Raw genomic sequence first — 18433 nt, 5'->3', positions numbered from 1 at the left:
TTTTTCTCACCTCTGTAAACTCCAAGTTCCAAAATATCTTATGTTCTCCAATTTAAGTCCCCGTGCTTGCAAACCCTTAACCAATGAATAACTTTTACATCCGAGAACAGTCCTCTGCCATTCTCTTGTAGTTATTCATGTACCTGGGTGTTCTCAGGAATGTTACCTAAGTGGACAAGAGCCTGAAGCATTGCTAGGCTACATCTACACAGCACTGCAAATTGCGTATTTTATTTTGTTCATATTTCAAAATAGCTTATTTCATAACTTGGCACTTTTCCCAGCATCAAATTTTGAAATGACTCACTATTCTGAAATGTCCCTTACTCCTCGTGGAATGAGGTTTACAGGGACATCAGACTAGCAAGCCTGAAATAAGAGACTTGCTGTTAAGATGCAGGATAGCTATTTGGGGATAATCTGGTATTGCAAAATAGCATTGCAGTGTAGACATATTCCTATAGTGCCTGCTGAAGTAGATAGTGCTCATGGAGATCATCAAGAATTTTTCTGACTCGCTGATGTTAAATTGGTATTTCAGAAACTAGAACTTCAGCACCAACAGTGAAACAGCTTCAGGAATTCAAATATTAAAACTAGGGATGAATAAATGTTGTTGTCTGTTTTGCTATTTTCAAGGAAAAATGGGACTAGTGTGTGAAAAAGAGGTCCTTCAAGGGAAAAAAAAACCCTGTTCCAATGCAGAGCAGTGTGATCTAGTAGATAAAGTATTGTATTGAGCTTCAGAACATCTAGGTTCTACTCCTGGTTCTGCTGTTAGCCTGCTGGGGTAACTTGGTCAAGTCATTTTGCATCTCTGCACTTTAGTTTTTCCTAACTGTAAACTGGGGATTGTAACATTAACTTCCTTTGTAAAGAACCACTCTAAGATCTACTGGTGAAGTTAAATGTCATGCCTGGTAGTTTATATCTGAGTTACCAAAAAGGGAGCAATTATAGAAAATGGTTAAATTGGACTGTATGAGGTATGTAAATATTCTTTTCAGAGCAGAGAGGAGAGCTACATCTGCTTGCAAAGAGATATTAATTTTTCTTATTAATAATACTCATATAGGAAAATTCCTTCATGATATGATAGAGATTAAACCAGTATAATACTTTAACATTTATTAGTGTACTATTGAAATTATTGAAAAATCCTATAGAATATATTTACTGAATAAGCTCCTTTCAGAAGATTTTCGAACTCTGCTTTATAATTTGTAGAAGGGATATAATTCACTCTTTAGTTCTATAGTCTGACTAAAAATATTTAATGTAAAGCCTTACAATTACCAATTAAATTCAATAGGACTTTTTATACAGAATATTTAATAATTTTTCAGTAAAAAAATCTTTTATAAAAATGTACTCCACAAGCCCAAACAAAGTCTATAGAAAATCAGGAAGTTTCACTTCACAGCAAATAGAATAAAACAAACAAAGAAAAGGACAATCTATTGCTCCTTTTTTTCTGGTCACATGTATAGACCTGTAAGTCATACTATGTCACAATTACCTGAAACAGCATGGAGTAGTGTCAGAGATTAATGTGTGTCCTATTCTTTCTAGGGTGCCTACCTGCTGTCTACCAATATCTTATTTGACATTTTGATGGATACAGGTCAGGCAACCCACTGCCGGTTGGTAATTCCATTTATCCATAGGTGGTTTCAAATATGACTAATTTATTACAGGCACATCTGTGTTGATGCTACATCTCTCTGTTTGCAGTCCTCACACATATGTGGCTATATCTATGTGGGCATTATAAAAATATTGTCTGGTTAAAAAAGATATTCCTGTCATGCATATAGGTGGTGTAACTGCAATGAAGAAGTGTAAGTTGTTTTTTTTTTTGGTAAAGTTTGGGAGCCTTCTGGCTTTGATAACTTTACACTTAGTTTCTCCATTCTACTTTGTGAGGACAGATCAAGGTACTCCTCTGTGACAGGGTGCCTGCCCTGCACTGGCCCTTTAAGACCAGGACTCAGGCCCTGAGCCGGGGCTAGAAACAAAGAGGCCAGCTGGAGCTGTTTGGGCTAGGGAGAGCCCAGCTGGCAACTATCTAGGGCAGCACAATTGGCTTGTAGAAGCCAGCTGAAACCATTAGGGCAAGTGAGAGCCCAGCTGACAGCTATAAATGGAGAAGCACAGTTTGCTTGGGGAGAGCCAGTGGAGGGTTGACTGCAGAGGAAGCAGGAGCTTCTTGGAGGGAAACAAGCTGGGGAGAGCCAGCAAAGGCTCCCCTTGGCTAGGGGCTGGAGACAAAGACTCTGGTTTGCGGGCTGATCAGGAGGCCGACTAGGTAAGCAGAGTTGTTGCGACAAATGCCAATGATGAGCAACCCATACAGACTGTAACTTGCCCTGAGATGGGCTAGATGAGGACAGTCAGGGGGCACTGAGGCATGATAGGGGGCTTGCACCCTGACACCCTCTATTCCTTTTCTCTCCATGTTCCTCTCAATCCCCTCCCAGGAGTTAATGAAAGGGCATACATTACTTTTAAAATGTGAATGGACATGAGAAGAGAAATGCAGAAAGAATTGGAATCTTCAGTGACTCCTGGCTGCAAATATGTACCTGCTACTCCAGCAGCTTACAAATCTATCTCTATGGACTTCCTCACTGTAGTATACATTCAATGGTGTTTGTTAGCTATTCTCACAACAGCCTGAGCAAAGTTTTATTCTCATTTTTCACATGAGAACTGAGGTGACTTGCTCAAGGTCACCAATACTTTGGAGGAGCATCAGAGCAGGCACTTGAATAAAGGGCTCTTGCGTCTCAGTCCAGTGCCTTAATCACAAAGCCGTTCTTATAATACCACCCAGTTTTGCAGAGCCCACTCATGATTTCACCCTGCCCCAGTGGCTTCCATAGACAGCCAGCTGAGGAGAAATGGGAATCATTTCTGTAAAAGCCCACCAGCAGGGCTTCCCCTCACTATGATAGCTATTTTCTATACTTAGCCCACTTATATAAGATCTAGGACCTACAGGGAAGGGGAATTGGAAATTGGCATTGTTGTGAAAGGGGCTCCTTGGACACCAAAGTCTCTTTTTCCCTCTCATTGTAACTTGATATGTGGCCATCCAACATTCTCTGCTACTCCAGTTTCTCACACCAGTTTTGCACCTGTGTAACTACTGATTCCAGTGCAGTTATTTCTGATTTACATGAGAATAGAATCATTTCCACTTTGTCTCTTCTGATTTCATGCAATCCATGACAGACACTGAGGGTCAGAATCTGAGTATTAGCTCTTCTACTCCCAGAACACTTGGGCAGTGATTCAGTCCCAACGAACAATTAAAGCAGACTGTGCTGCCCTTAGTTGAGCCACTTGCAACAGTCTCCAAGGAGCTGCAGCAGTATTCCAGTCATGCTATACGTATAGCCTCCAAGCTTAACCTTGCCTGCGAACTGATATATTCTCTATAAACTTTTCACTATTTTCATTCTATTTTAGCAATAACGCAAGACCTGCAGGGATCTTGTCCTGTGAGAAGTTAGCTTTGGCAGTAGGGTAAATTGATTATAAGTGAGACATAGCAGATATAATATTTTTGAAATATGGTAGTGTGAGGGTCTTGTCCCCTCGCCGGGGCTCTCTGCCCTCCCCCACCCCCGTCCTTGTTTTAGTTCGTCACACACCTTCAGGTTTATTGTCCACACCTCTAGTTTCCCCCTCGTATTTCCCGGAGGGCCTCGTGCCGCACTGCTTTCCCAACACCACGTGGGGAGTATGGGGACCCGGGCCTGCCTCCACTTCCAGGTCCTAGCCCAGAGTCCTAGGGAGGGGGAGATTCACGTCTCTACACCTCCCTCAGCCAGTGGGGATGCCGCCCAAAACTCACTGACTCACAGGCCAATGCCCTGCCCTGGACTTCTTCCTACTCAACCAATGCCCTCTGTCCTACCGCGTCACAGTGTGTCTGTGGGAAGGCCCTCCCTGCCCCTCCGTTTGGAGGCGCCCTGTCCGCGGTTCCCCATGCTCTCCGGGCACACTCTCCTTTCCCCCGGGTTTTGGGCCATTTTGAATATGGCTCCACTGGGGCTGCCCCACCCCCAGGGCCTGTCTTGTCCCGCGTCTCTGACCCCACCCCCATCCTCCATAGGTGCCCCCCCCCCTGCGGGCGGGACTGCACCTGCACCAGTGTTGGAGCGGGGCACACTCAGCCCGTTGCCTCCAGCCTCGACCCAGCCGGCTTCTACATCAGCGCCGGGCCACAGAGCCACTCCCCAGATTGTGCCAGTGGCCCCCGCTGGCTCCTACCCCCAGCGGCCCGTCTCGAGCTGTCCCGTCTGGGTGTGGGGTCCCAACCCAGCTGCTGGTGGCACTTTCTGGGGCTTGTGGCATTCCCGGGCCTTCTCACCGGGGGAGAGGGGCGGCGCTTGGGGAGTGCGGAGCCCGCCGGCTCCATCACAGTTACTATAGAATTAAATATATAGAATATAGTACTAAAAATCATAGCTAAGTATCAGAATGCACTGGATCTAGCTCTTCAGGCTGGGACAGGTTATACCACAAAGCCAACATGATGATGCAGCATGCAGACATCCTATATTCTGAACCATACATGGTATCTGATGCTAATCTCACAGGTGCAGGGTTATAACATGGTTATCTACATTCAATATAGGTAGGGCCCTAAAACACCCTGGGCATGTCTAAACTACATCCCTCCTTCGAAAGAGGGATGTAAATTAGGCAGACCAAAAGTGCAAATGAAGCAGGGATTTAAATATCCCGCACTTCATTTGCATAATCGCATCACAGCATTCTTTCAAAAAGGGGTATTATGAAAGTGAAACAGCTGTCTAGATGAGGTTCTTTGGAGGGAAAAAAACTAATGCTGTTGCTTCTCATTAAACTTTGTTCTTGTAGTAGTTAAATTTTTGAGATACATCAACTGGATGCCAGTACCATTTTTAACACCAGGCTGAGAAGAAAGTGTCACAAGTTCTGCTCCCCCTCCAATACTTTCCTCCTGCCCTGGATGGGGAGGAGAGAGGAGCTGCTGAACACATTCCTACCAATCTCTCTCATCAAAAAGATCTCAAGCAATGTCAAGCAAGACAAAGCTGTTAACTGGTTCAGAACACTGCTGTGCTCCTTCTCATGGCCCTTGCCAAATCGTCTGGATCCAATGTCACAGACTCTTGACAGCTGTTAAATCCTGGGCTCCTGTTGCTCCACCTCACAGATGGATACTGCCTTGTTAAATCATGAGCAGCAGTCCTGTTTAGAAGGGGTGTGACAAGTCCTTTTGGCGGTCAGACGTCCTCAACCAGACAGATGTACCTGGTGGAGTGGACCAGATTTTCCCATTGGGTGACTGTTCTGGGCACTTCACCCTTACATGCTTCCTTTCATTTTGGAGTACCTGTTTCATCTGAAAAATCAAGGCTTAGCACACTCTTCTATTAAGGTACATTTGGCAGCCATTTTGGCCTTCCATCTATCAATCCAATCCGTATTCTCCCAGGACATGACTGCTAGGTTCCAGAAGGGCCTTGAGAGGCTTTTTCCCTCAAATCCAGTCCCCAGTTCCACAGTGGGGACCTCAGCCTGGTCCTCTCTAAATTCACAGGGATGATAAAAGGAGGGTAGATAAATTGTGAAATTCCAGATCCAAATCTTAATTTAAGCACCTAACCCTCATATTTAGGTAAGTATGGGTGCTGATATTCCAGTTTTAGGCTCCCTAAACTCACTCAGATCCTACATTAGCAAAGTAAAAGCTATTGAGGGAGCTATGTTTCCACTTCTGAGTATAAGTGAACTGCCTGGGAAAGACAGGCATTTAGCCAACAACATCATGTGCAAGACCCAATCTGGTGGACATGCTCAAAGCCTCCTCCTGGTTAAGGTCCCTTTTAAAATCTGGCTGGACATAGATGAGGATTTGAACAGGAAGTGATGAGGAGAGATCCACACATGAGAATTCACTCAGGCTTTGTCTACACTGAGTTTTTCCTTCAGAAAATATGCTGAGGGACTCATTAGCATAAGTCACAATATCATTAGCATATTTTCTGCAGATTGTTTTTCCACAAAGGGTTTTTGCGCAAAAAGAAGCAGCGTAGCCACTTCTGTTTTGCCCCCAAGTCCCATTTTGCACAAAATCCTTATGCCTGTCCCTGTGTGGATCTGGTCATAAGCCCCCAGTATAAGCGTTATTTCCCTACTTTGCTATAGACAGATGATTACATGGAAATTTTCAGTATTTGCTAGCAGGACAGGTGAAAATTTAAAGTGACAACTGAAGCTTGAGTACATTTAATTAGCAACTGGCCGCCAGGTGTCTTGAATCACATAAAAGGAGATAGTAGGAACATAGAGGAAACTTTTCTTTTGATCTAGCAATATGCCATGGGAGAAAGCTTGTTGACAGGAATAGAATAGAACAGCTGAGAGAATATTCATTACTTAATCTAGTTGCTGCTAGAAACCTGGAAAGATGCAGTGGGTAGTACACTGTTGGTGTAAAAGCTCAGTTCACTGCTTTCCTTTGTTTAAATTACAAATTAGACTGAATGGTCCCCTTTGAAACAATGTTTTCTCCTTTGTTATCCTCTGATCTAACCTCTTTCAACCCTGTTTCAGATATCTCTTTTTCTGCTCTCCAACAGCATGCAGACTAAAAAAAATGAGGCTAGTTCATTGGCTAGATTATGCAAATTGGCTATGCAAATTGGGTTCTGTGTAGGGGCCCCAAGAACATCAGACATGGTTTCCATATGCTATATTCCTGGAAGTTCAAAGAGGGATGTTCAGAATATCTTGGAGTAGCCCCAGTTTCTCTTATAAGATGTTCTAGGGTTGAGAAGCACACTAAGTACTGCTGATTGTGATAGCATTTTAATTTCTCTGTTCCCTTCCCCCCAGCACAAGAGAAAATGTGAAAGCACAGAACAGGATGCCATTGTCAGGTCCTCATCTTGAGAAAATGAAGAAAACACAAATAGGAATGGGGACTGAGAAGATTCCTCCCTCATTTTGTGACAGAGATGAAAGGAAATATAATCCACTTGAATATCCAATAGGAGATGAAGTCTGCATAAGTCTAAAGGAACAGAAACTGCTTAAGAGCACCTGTAATGCTTCTGAGACAGGTGGGTTTGGAACCTCGCTTGTGGTTTAATTCATTACTGTTTGTCACAGCCATTGTTAGATATAATTGCACCCAGTAATATATTACTGGTATAGGCACATTAATAATGTCTGAGGGCAGAGTGTCTGCATGGTACATCAGACTATGGTATGACAATGTTGGGAATGGTCTCTGAGGTGCCTGTGTGCATCCAGAATTCTATCAGTATCAGCAGCATGGCAATGCCTTTAGTTGGCCAGGTTGTTTCACACTAGCTGAAGATCTGACTCAGAGGGCATACAATTTCCAAGATTTATAGACACATAATTTTAGTCTAACTTGTTTATTAGAGCCAACTACATATTTTTTTTACCATATCCTGTTTCCTATATGTCTCTCCCTTCTCCTACCTCCTCCACCCCACAACAGCTCCACCCCTGATTTGTGTATATTGTCCTAGACATGAGAGAAGTACTTTCATAGATGAACATGGCAGGCCAGCAAAATGCTGCTCATAGTGTACCTGTTCTGTGAGGCTTCTAAGTTGCTGGGTGGTCAGATTGGCACTATGTGTGGACACTACCTTTATTTTAACGTATTATGAGAGTTAGAAAATACACCTCTGTTAGATCGGATAGTGTTCTTTAAATGGAAGTGTAACATTACCATCAGCATATTTCACAGTGGGGCCCTTAGACTTGCCAGGCCCTTGGGCAAGGAGTGGGGGCGGCAGCTCTGCGTCCCTGGAAGGGGCAGTGCTAGGGCAAGCCTCTCCCAGGCAGCCCTGAGCACTGCTGGAGCATACTGTGCCTACCTCAGGTAGCCTTCAATACTGCCCAGAGCTCCATGCGGGGCTTCAGCAGCTATTTAAAGGGCTCAAAGTTTCAGCCACTGTGGCAGCAGCATCTGAAAGCCTGGGCCCTTTTGAATCACTGAGCCCCAGGGCAGGCCTGATATTACAGATCCTATCTTCTTTTCAGAAATGGTCTAATAAAGGACATGGGACTGAATAGTCATGGTTTATGGCATTGCCCATATAAAGCTGTTATGTATATAGTATAAGTTATATACTCCATAGGCTTTGCCCCATTTTTTATCTGTATCAATATAAGTGAGGACCATTCCATTCTCACCAAGATAATTCTTAAAATTAACTTAGTCTCCTTCCATAAAAAAAAATACAAGACATAATTTTTACGCACTATGATTCACAGTTCAGAAAATGTTTTGTAATATATTTTTTCCTTTGATTCAAAAAATACTGGATCCCAAAAGACTGTGCTGGAAGTGAAACATTTCTAACTTGATTCATCTTGAGCCAGTTTCAGTCCTTTAAATTGACTTCGTTTGCATACTCTCTTAAGCAACAGATTTTAGTACAATAGGGATTTGGTAAGATTTTTTTAATTAGTTTGTTTCCTATCTACAGTTCTTCTATTACATGCCATTTCTATTCATAGAGAGTAACCAGTTCCCAACAGCTTAATTTCAAATTCAAAATGCTTTATCTGTTTAAATAAAATAAAATGTCTGGTCATCAGAGGAAAAAATAGCGAGACATCACTATAGCCTGAACTTTTTTAGTGAACAATGCAATGAAGCCACAACTACGAAGTAACAAATAAGTTACTTGTTTTTTGTTAAAAGAGTAACAATGGATTTGCATAAAGATTGATTTTTAAGGCTTCATTTTGGCTTCAAAAACTTGATTTAACTGACAAACTCGGGGTAAATAATATTGGCTCATTAACATGCACTGGGTCAAACTGAACAATAAACTATTGAAGCAACTATTTTCTAGACCAGTGGGCAGATTTAAAGTCAATGAGAGTTAGGTGCCTAGCTCATTTAAGTGTTTCTGAAAATGCCTAGGTATGTATCTGTGTATTAAGCAACTACATACCTTTTTAAATCTGACCCTGTGCCCATAATATTTAAAGGATGAGATTTGGAAAACCACTCTGGACTGGTCCAACTATTGCTCCTATTGAAACTAAAGGCAATTTTACTATTCACTTTAGTAGAAGCATAATTGTGCATAACTTAAAGAAATCCCATCTGACAGATCTATATTAGGGTTTTCTGTAGATCATGTCATAGCCCTGAACTACAGAGCTGTTGGAACATTTTCACCAATTGCTCTTTCACTGAAGAGAATGAGAACTTGATTTGGAGTGATCTGGGATGAAAACTCCTGTCTCAGTCAGACAAAGCTAACTTGAACCTCTCTAGTCCAGCACCCTCTGGACTTGACTGGTACCAAACCAGAGAATTTGCAGAACCACGGAAGGTCAATATTGTCTAGCAGCATTACCAACACTTTCTCTGCTTACTGGGCTCTTAGAAGACATTTAGGGGTAAATTAGAGCTATATAACAGCACAGAACAATGAAAGCCAGAATTGGTGGCTGCAGACAAACTTTATGGGATGACAGGAAACTTGGCCACACCCATTATAAGTGGACATCTGGATAACTAAAATCATGCCAGACCATGGATGTTGTTGGATCAGAGAATGTCAGATTAGAGAGGGTCAACCTGTACTTGTCCCTGGGTTTCCCATATCACAGGCCACTGCACATCCCTATAGATAATTTATATACATATCCAAATTTCAGGAAGGGAGGTTCATTGAATGCAAACTCTGAACTGTAATTTACACTTTTATGTAGAGTAGTACAATTTCTATACTGATGGAACTAGTGGATGGGCTACAATCACAGTGTGATCTCAAATGACTCTAAAGGCTTTCCTCCTAATTCAGAATGATGTACAAATGTGAAGAGCTGAACAGTAAAACTCTCATTTCAGGATAGTTGTTTAAACTGTCTTTCCAAATTAATGTAGTGTTGTAATTCTTTTAGAAAGATTCCCCATTGTTTATATTTTGTGTTTTAGCTAAATTAACAGGACTCATGACCACATATTTCTGCTGCTGTCAGTCAGTGCCACTTATCTTGTGTTCAGTGTCAGTCCTCTAACCCACATCCTCACCTCTCCTGACTCTGTCTTCCATCATTAGCTGTCAAGAAGAGGACACTTAGTGACCATAGGAATTGTCCTTGTTTGAATTACAGGGCCGGAGGGATGGGGGCAATTCCTCTAAGAATGGACAAATATTTTCTATTCAGGCCACACACACAAATAAAATGTTTTCATAGAGCCATGAATAAGTTAAATTCTCTTGTGAAGAAGAAAAAATCATAAACAGAAATAAATTTTGACAAGGCAGAATGAAATTCAATAAAATGAAACTGAAAACAGTACAAAGAACAAAATAAAAACCTATAATTTATAGAACAAATTATGATGTTGAAACAAATCTTGATCATTGTGTATCTTGCCAAATCAAAGCCCATGAAAAGAAGATTCTCTAACTGCTCTGACCTAGGGATGGGTGAACTGTATTAGGTCAAACTTGAACCAAAAAGTATGTCTTAAAAAAATAAAATAAAAGCATAATAATCTTGTTTTTCCCCATTCTTTGTCTTTGCCCTGAGCCTTTGCCCGAAGGCATTGTGTAGCTAAAAAACAATTTGATAGAAGCATCTGATTTCCAGCTAGATTGAAATCATAAAGTACCAGAAAACCCATTTAAAAGCTTCATACAACATAGTCTCCAGCCCCATTCTACTGACCCAAGTGACTACTGTAAATTGAATATATCTTCAGTAAGCACTGAGGCTAAGAATTTCATATGACAGCCTATAGTGAAGCTCCCAAGTGCAATGATGTACATCTAAAGAGAGAATTTTAGGAAATGCCAAGCATCCAGCAATTTCCATGGATTTTAAATTACTCTGCTCAGCAAATTAGTCAGCAATTTGAAAATTCATTTCCAAATTAGGATTTAGGGTTGGAACTGGGGTTAGGGTCCCTATAGGTAGCATACTTGAACTAGATAGGATTTCAAAAGGTAGGACTTCTCTTCCTGGAGTAGCATTCTGGGCTGGGTATTGGAACTTAGATTAGGGTTCTTTTGGATAGGGCTCCTGCAGTTAGGGTTAGAGTTCCTATGTTCAGGGTACTTGGAGTGAGGGTCAGGATGCATATCATCAAGGCTCACAAACATTGAATTAGGGTTCCTGTCAGTGGCTAACTAAAGATTAGGGTTAGGATTCCAATAAGTAGGGCGTTTGGAGTTATGGTTCCCACATATACAGTTCTTGGTGAAAGAGTTAGGGTTCCTATGATTAAGGCATCCCTAGATTGAGGGTTACAGTTTCTATGAGAGAGACTTCATACCCTAGGCATAGGGTTTTTTCGGAATTCCTACCCTAGGGTTAGAGTTCCTGTTAGTAGAGTACTTAGAATTCCTGTTGGTGTAGCTAAAATGTAATATTTCAGCGTTTGTATAAGAATATAATGATGAGCCTTGTGCAGTGCCATGTGCCTCAGTGACTAGCAGAAAGAAATGGCCTAGTGCTGTTGGTAAAAGTGCAGCAGATAGTTTCTGTCTGTCACTAATGCTAAGGCAGGAACAGACCAGAAGGGTCATCAATACTCAGTTTGGTAACCCTTTTGCCATTAGGACTGCTCTTTAATGTAAGAACATCTTTTGTATTATGGTAGAATGTGTAATGGTAGAAGTTACTTTAATCTTAGAATGTATTTGCAGATAATATCAAGCTATAGGGTAGGATAGGGTATTTGGAACTAGAGTTAGGGTTTCCATAGGTATAGACCTCCACTCTAGGATTAGGGTTCCTATCTGTAGGTACTTGGAATTAATTCAAGGTACACTACCCATAGGATTCCTAATCCTATGCTTAGGTTTCCTATATGTAGAGTTACCTTCTCCAGGATTAGGGTTCCTGTGGTTAACACTCTCCTCTCCCCATTGTGTTATAGTTCTTATGTCTAGGGTACTTGTAACTAGGGTCAGGTTTCCAATGGGTAGAAGTTTCTGCCTTAGGGTTAAAGCACCTATGGGTAGAAATCCCAGCCCAAGGATTAGGGTTCCTATGAGTAGGGCCCTATTAAAATCAGTCTATTTTGTCCTAAACTACTACAGGTTTCAAAGTTATTTTGGAGGGGTGAGGGGTTGTGTTACTGCTTCTCTTAATGTGGCCACTGCTCCTAGCTGCAGCAGTGTCTTCAGAGATGGGCATCTGGAGAGCAGTGGCTGATGGCTGGTAGCCCAGCTCTGAAGGAAGAGGCATTCCCAGCAGCAGTGCAGAAGTAAGCATGACATGGTATGGTATTGTCACCCTTATTTCTGCACTGCTACCTGCACAGATGGGCTCTCAGTCATCAGCTGCCACTCTTCAACTGCCAACTCTAAAGGCACCAGCACAGGAGTAAGGGTGGCATGGTGTAGTATTGCCACTCAAGCTGGGTGTGCAGTCAACATCTGCCACTCTGAAGGCATTGCCCCTAAAATAACCTTGCAATCCCTCTGTATCTGCTATATTTGCTGTTGCATCAGAACTCCCAGTTAGAGAAATGCTGGTCTCCCCTGTGAAATCCCTGAATAGTATAGTGTAAAAGCACACAAGACCAGATTTCACAGTCTATGATGAATTTTTCTGTGGCTGTTAATTTGGGAGGACCCTATCTATGGGTTTAGTATTTGAAGCAAAGGTTACAGTTCCTGTGGGTAAAGTACTGGCCATTCAAGTTAGGGTTTTTATGGATAGGGCTCCCCATCCTAGGGTTATGGTTCCTACGAGTAGGGTTCCCCCTCCATAGGATTATGGTACCTATAGGTAGGATTCACTGCCCTGGGATTGGGGTTTCCATGAGTAAGTATGACAGGATCCCGAGGGTAAAACATGCAACAGTGGATCCACTATGCTCCCTGTGGCTACATCTAGACAGCAGGGCTATTTTGGGATACTAGAAGTATCCCAAAATAGCAATCCCACATCTTTAAACACACCTGTTATTTCTAAATATATTTTGAAATAATGGGCGTGCTATTCTGGCATCCCTGTAATCCTTGTTCCATGAGGGTTAAGGGATTTGTCAGAATAGCACTTTATTTTGAAATTACCTCAAAATAAGCTAAGCAATTTGCAAATTGTGTTGCTCATTTGAGGTAAGAGTGCTGTGTAGACACACCCTAACTGTCCATCCTGAGCAGTCTGTCACAATGCTTTGCTAGTGAGGATCAGGAAACTTCTCCAGGCATTAGTTGCACTTATGAAGAGACCCACCCATCTAAGTTGCCTGAATGTTCTCCAAACCATTCATACAAAGGGAGACACAAGCACGTATCCACAGCCCCGAGCCTTGCTCCCCAGAAATGAACTTTTTTACACTGATCAAGATCTTCTCTGGGACAAGGGAAGCTCATTAATCAATTTGCTACTTCATCAATGATAGTGGACATGCACCACTCTTTGTAATCTGAGCAGTTTTCCAGACACTTTAGACAAACTACCTGGAAGGAATAAAACATTTAAATAAGTTTATTAAGTACAAAAGATAGATTTTTAAGTGATTATAAGTGATATACATATAGGACAAAGATAGTTTCAAAAAATAAAAGTAGAAATGCAGTCTAAATAGCAAACTTTATCAGACTAAGCAAGATTCTAATCAGTTTTTTCTCTCCCTAATAGACAACTCACTCCCTCTTCTTACTACACAGGCTGAATTGCCTTCTTAGACTGGGTCTAATCTCTTTTATTGGAAATATTTGTCTTCTCAGTATTCTTGTGGGCTTCAGTGTAAATGGGGAGGGAGGGTTTCTCATGTTGCCACTGTACCTTATTTTATAATCTCAATTTATGTCCCTGGAAAGATACTGGCCCAGACATGTCCTGTGGGCCTTTCTGAGACACCACGTTGAGAAATTCCCGTTATGTGGGAATTGTAAATCTCTTGTTTACATTTCCCCTGCTGGTCAATGTCTCACTTAATAACTGTTTAGGTAAGGGTCACCACTTTTGTTGATACTAGAGAGATAGCAGAGCTAGTCTCCCAAACTTGCAATATATTTCAATAGCAACCCTATAGAAAAATTTCATATACAATGAAGATACACGTATTTTGACAGAATAATGGGTTTCTGTAGATCATGACTGATTATATGGTATCTTTAAAAATATCCTCATCTTATAGAAAGGATGTATGATACAGATAAGGCTGGATATTGCAGCATGATATTTTAAGGTACAGTATATCACAGTACGGTATTTGGGAGTTTACATTAGGGATTTTATGGATAGGGTGTTTGGAGCTAGGGTTAGAGTTCCTATGGGAAGGACTCCACACCCTACCGTGGGGAATCCTATGGGTAGAGTAGGATTCCTCGGAGGTAGGATTCCTCTGCCTAGGTTACTTGAATATAGTGTTCTAATAGGGTATGTTTACACTACAAAGTTAATTCGAACTAACAGACGTTAGTTCGAATTAACTTTCATAGGTGCTACACATACAAACCATTAGTTCGAACTTAATTCGAACTAGCAGAGCGCTTAATTTGAACCAGGTAAACCTCATTCTATGAGGACTAACGCCTAGCTCGAATTAAGTAGTCCGAATTAAGGTCTGTGAAGCCACTTAATTCGAACTAGTGGGAGGCTAGTACTTCCCAGCTTGCCCTGGTGGCCACTCTGGGCCAAACCAGGGAAACTCTTCTGCCCCCCTCCCGGCCATGGAGCCCCTAAAGGAACATGGTCTGGCTACGGTGCTTGTTCCAGGTGCAAGCCTGCCAGCACCTAGCCAGCAGACACTGCACCTGGCACAGCATGAGCCAGCCACCCGCTGCCACCCAGCCCTCTGCCTCTTCCCGGGACCAGGCTGATGGCTCCCAGGAGCCTGCCCAGGGCCACAAGAGGCGGGCACCCGCCTGATCTAGTGCGGAGATCGTGGACCTCATCCAGGTTCGGGGGGAGGCCTCCAACAACCACGACCTCCGCACTAGGCACAGGAAAGTGGCTGTCTAGGGCAGGATAGCTGCCAGCCTGACCACCAAAGGCCACATGCGAACCCAGGAGCAGGTTTGCATGAAAATCAAGGTGGTCCAGTGAGACCTCCCGACCCTTAGCTTAGAACATAAGAACATAAGAATGGCCGTACTGGGTCAGACCAAAGGTCCATCTAGCCCAGTAGCCTGTCTGCTGACAGCGGCCAACACCAGCTCTGCCGGAGAGGATGGACTGAAGACCATGACCAAGCAATTTGTCTCGTGCCATCCATCTCCAGCCTTCCACAAACAGAGGCCAGGGACACCGTTCCTACCCCCTGGCTAATAGCACTCCATGGACCCAACCTCCATGACTTTATCTAACTTCTCTTTAAAGTCTGTTATAGTTCTAGCCTTCACAGCCTCCTGTGGCAAGGAGTTCCACAGGTTGATTCTTTGCTTGGTGAAGAAGAACTTTCGCTTATTAGTTTGAAGCCTGCTACCCATTCATTTCATTTGGTGTCCTCTAGTCCTTCTGTTATGGGAACTACTGAATAACTTTTCTTTATGCACCCTCTCCACACCACTCATGATTTTATAGACCTCTGTCATATCCCCCCTCAGTCTCCTCTTTTCTAAGATGAAAAGCCCCAGTCTCTTTAGCCTCTCTTCATATGGGACCTGTTCCAAACCCTTAATCATTGTAGTTGCCCTTTTATGAACTCTTTCCAAGGCCAAAACATCTCTTTTGAGGTGAGGAGACCACATCTGTACACAGTACAGAAGATATGGCGTACCATAGTTTTATACTTCCTCTCCTCCTTCCCCTGGCTACCCCCTTCCAGCTCCCTCCTCCCAGGTTTCCAGCTCCCTCCTCCCAGGTTTCCCGCTCCCCTCTTCCACCCTCTCTCTTCTCCTCTCCCACCTCCTTTTCCCAGTCTCCCCAGAGGTTAATCTCCCCCACCACCACCAGTTTTGTTAAATAAAGAGAGTTTCTATTTTTGAACACACATTTCCTTTATTTTTTACATCAGGAAGGGGGGCTAGGGAGGGGTAAGTGGAAGGAGGTGAGGGAGGAATGGGGTACGAGCCCCCGATGGGGAGGGCTGAGGTGGCTCTGCGGGCTCCTTTGGGTGGAAGCTCTCCTGCAGGATCTCCTGGATCCTGACAGCCCCCCGATTGACCCCCCCCCCCGGATGGCAGCCTGCGGCAAGTGCAGCCGGGCTGATGGCCGAGTGCTGTGATGTGCCGCGCGTGGGCACTCAGGACACTTCAAGCCAGGACTGCTTTGCTGTCCCTCATCGAGGTAGACAAGCAAGCGGGGAACCCTGAGAACTGTCTGTCCGGGGTGGGGGTCGGGTCACTTTAAGCACAGCCCTCAGCTAGCCTGAGGCAGCAGCTCCACGCTCTAAGTCCTAACCTGATGCCCTGCCGACACCTATTCCGGCCAGCCTTACCTTTGGTTCAGGGTCCACTCAATATGGACATGCTAGTTCGAATTAGCAAAATGCTAATTTGAATTAGTTTTTAGGTCTAGATGCACTAGTTCGAATTAGCTTAGTTCGAATTAACTAATTCGGATTAAGTTAGTTCGAATTAGTGCTGTAGTGTAGACATACCCATAGATATTTGGAGCTTTGGACAACCTTCCTATGGGTAGGGTACTTAGATATATGTTTTGGTTTCCTCTCAGTATCATACGTATAGCTATGGGGAGGGTACTTGAAGCTAGGGGTTATGGTCTGGGATTTGGAAAGCCAATTCAGGGATTTAATTACACACTGTTTATCGCAATTAGACTGTAAGTTCTTCTAGACAGGAACCATGAATCTCTGCTTTAACTGTAAAGTGGTATTGTTCTTTTTGTTACTTGAAAGCTAATTATGAGTAAGAATATTAAGTTCCAAATTAAGTACAGTGTAGGACTTTAAGGACAACTTATAAAGAAGTATATGTTTGCAAAAAATTAGACTATATTAAATTGAAAATTAAATACACAGTAAATGTTTGACTACATTTCCTGCACTGCTTTAAGCATCTCTTACTTCAGAGCCCCAGTCTTAACATTTTTGGCTCAAAATTTTGAATATTTTGTCAAACAATTATACCCTCTAATTTTTAAAATATTTTCTGATCACTGATTGGAACTCTTTGTGTGAGCTTAATATAAGTGAAATGTGTGTTTAACTGTTGAAATTGGGGATGTGAAAACGTAACCAGTTAGCCTTCTAACTGGTAAACATAACCATAAATGGGTAATGCTTACTGGTTCCAGCTAACCACAGGGGCTGGAGCAGCTCCCCACCCATCTCTGGCAAAGGGTTGCTCCAGCCCTGCAGGGCCCACCACAGGCAGAGACTGATCTAGCTGGCTGACTGGAGCAACCCCTGTCCATTGTGATCCCTGCCTGCCCCCATCTCCATTACAGGTTATAAGCTGGTTCTTTCTAGCTCTGCTCCTGGGGAGGCAGCTTCTCTGTGGCAGGAAAACCTCCTCCCTGGGAACAGAGCTTGCAGCATGTAACTTTGTAACCTCTGAGATTCTCTTACATTTTCTGGTTTTGGTTACCTATTTCACTAATTTTGACATCCCTTGTTAAAAATAAAAATTCATTTTGAAGAACACCAGATGCAATGGATATATCTAAAAATGTAGTGAATGCAGTGTTGGTAAATTGAAAGAGTAGTTCAGTCGTGTTATAAATGAGATATGGAGGTTAACAGCATTATTTTGTCGTTTTTCCTCTCTAAAAAGTCAACATCCTCAAAAATCATTCTTTACACATTGTAGGTAAGATCAGCAGCATTCCAGCAGTGAAACTTGATCTCTCTCTTCCTAAGTGTCTGCTGGTACTTCTGTTATCAAACACTGATAAGTGTCATTTCAGAGAATTGATGTTTACTCCCTCAAATAATGTTATTGAAAATACGCTGCTGAGAGCAATAAAAAAGTAGAAGAAATATTCAGACTACATTGGAGATAAAAATAACTAGATTATTTTGGGCAACCTATTATCATATGTGTGATATTTTTATAACTTGTTATGTACAATCATTTTAGCTATAATACAGTGGTGGCCTTTAAAACGTATTAATTGTCAAACAAAAAATCCATAGGATAGGGGAGTTCAAGGAGAAATTGTACCAAGATAACTGAATTTGTTTATCACAGGTAAAACCAGTATCTTTTTAATTGCACAATTGCAGGGCCTTTACAGTTGGTTTACCAAAAATTTAGATAGAACCTTTCTTGATGTTCAAAACCGTTCTGATAATTTTTTGTTTGTTTTATTTATTTTCAGTCTGTGCACCTTCCTCCTTTTTGTCAGGATCGGAACCATAATTGGCCAATTCCTCTGTCATTGAGGGTTCATCTACACCAGTGGTCCCCAACATTTAGAGGCTGCCGAGCGCCAGGGGGCGTGGCCGTTCACCTGCCGGGCGCCCGGGGGTGGGCACCCCCCCCATAGCCGCGTG

General features: G+C 42.7%; 1 long non-coding RNA gene across 2 annotated transcripts in view; it reads left to right on the top strand.

Annotated features, from left to right (window-relative positions):
- The first annotated feature begins 2198 nt into the window (after positions 1–2198).
- LOC142828965 (uncharacterized) overlaps positions 2199–18433 on the top strand; it is an 80278-nt gene continuing 64043 nt past the window's right edge. For both annotated transcript variants that reach the window (XR_012903154.1, XR_012903153.1), the window contains exons 1-2: positions 2199–2308; positions 6898–7124. This is a non-coding gene — a long non-coding RNA (uncharacterized LOC142828965). The remainder of the gene's footprint in view (positions 2309–6897; positions 7125–18433) is intronic.

The sequence above is a fragment of the Pelodiscus sinensis genome, chromosome 4, assembly GCF_049634645.1.
Source record: "Pelodiscus sinensis isolate JC-2024 chromosome 4, ASM4963464v1, whole genome shotgun sequence".
NCBI lineage: Eukaryota > Metazoa > Chordata > Testudines > Trionychidae > Pelodiscus > Pelodiscus sinensis.
The sequence above is the reverse complement of the archived record's forward strand: the minus strand, read 5'-3'. Positions and strand labels throughout refer to the sequence as shown.